The 934-nt window shown below is 42.7% G+C and overlaps 1 non-coding gene across 1 annotated transcript; it reads right to left on the bottom strand.

Moving 5' to 3' along the window:
• Positions 1-534: 534 nt before the first annotated feature.
• On the bottom strand, positions 535-653 carry LOC145401524 (5S ribosomal RNA). The gene has a single exon (XR_013897615.1). It is a non-coding gene; the product is annotated as a 5S ribosomal RNA (ribosomal RNA).
• Between the last annotated feature and the right edge of the window lie 281 nt (positions 654-934).

The following is a 934-nucleotide window of genomic DNA, read 5'->3' as shown; positions in this document are numbered from 1 at the left end:
TTTTTCTTACAGTATTCTAATCTGTAAATAATTTCCTGAACAAAAACATCCCAGAATATTTTCCTAATATAAAACACAAATGAGCGACAACACTACTAGCAATCATGTCCTCATAGCTTGCAAACTGTCAGAATGCCATGGTTGATTTTTTTTTTTTTTTTTTTTTGGGGGGGGGGTATTTTAAGCAGATGATTTGACAATCAATTGTGACTCAGAATCATTCCCTCTCTCTCTCTCTCTCTCTCTCTCTCTCTCTCAAAGAGTCTTTTGTTGCTGAAACGAACACTGTTCTGCAAATGCCTGCAATACCTAATTATGAAATGAATTAGACCGAAATTTTATAGCAAACGGCCAGTGATCCTACATACTTTCTCTCTTACTACGATAAATTTGCAGTGAGTGTAATAATATTCATTCATTCATTGCCAGACGCCATGTATCCCAAACGGGGTGGCCAAGGCTTAGAGTTAATTGTTTTACAGGGAGGGGCACTAATTCTCCACCAACCCCACTTGAAACGTAGGGAGAACGTTATGCCAACAGCATCTGGTGTTTCCAGGCGGTCACCCATCCAAGTACTAACCAGACCCAACGTTGCTTAACTTCGCTGATCGGACGGGAAGCGGTGTACTCAACGTGGTATGGCCGTTGGCATATATATATATATATATATATATATATATATATATATATATATATATATATATAGCCAGACGCCTCAATCCAGTTTGGGGTGGCCACAAACAAATCGTCTCCAAGTCGCCCTGTCCCCTGCCATTTCACTGCCCTGCTCCCAACTCACACACCCCTCTCTCATATACTTCTCCACCCCATCGCTCCATCTCATCCTCGGCCTGCCCCTCCCTCTTCCCCCCTCCACCTCACCCACATACACTCTCTTCGTCAGTCTTTCACCCTCCATCCTCTCCACATG

The sequence above is a fragment of the Coenobita brevimanus genome, chromosome 55 (genome assembly GCF_032717465.1).
Source record: "Coenobita brevimanus isolate Jiangsu-jjx chromosome 55, ASM3271746v2, whole genome shotgun sequence".
In the NCBI taxonomy this organism is placed as follows: Eukaryota; Metazoa; Arthropoda; class Malacostraca; order Decapoda; family Coenobitidae; genus Coenobita; species Coenobita brevimanus.
Note: the sequence above shows the minus strand (reverse complement) of the source record. Positions and strands in the feature narration are given on the sequence as shown.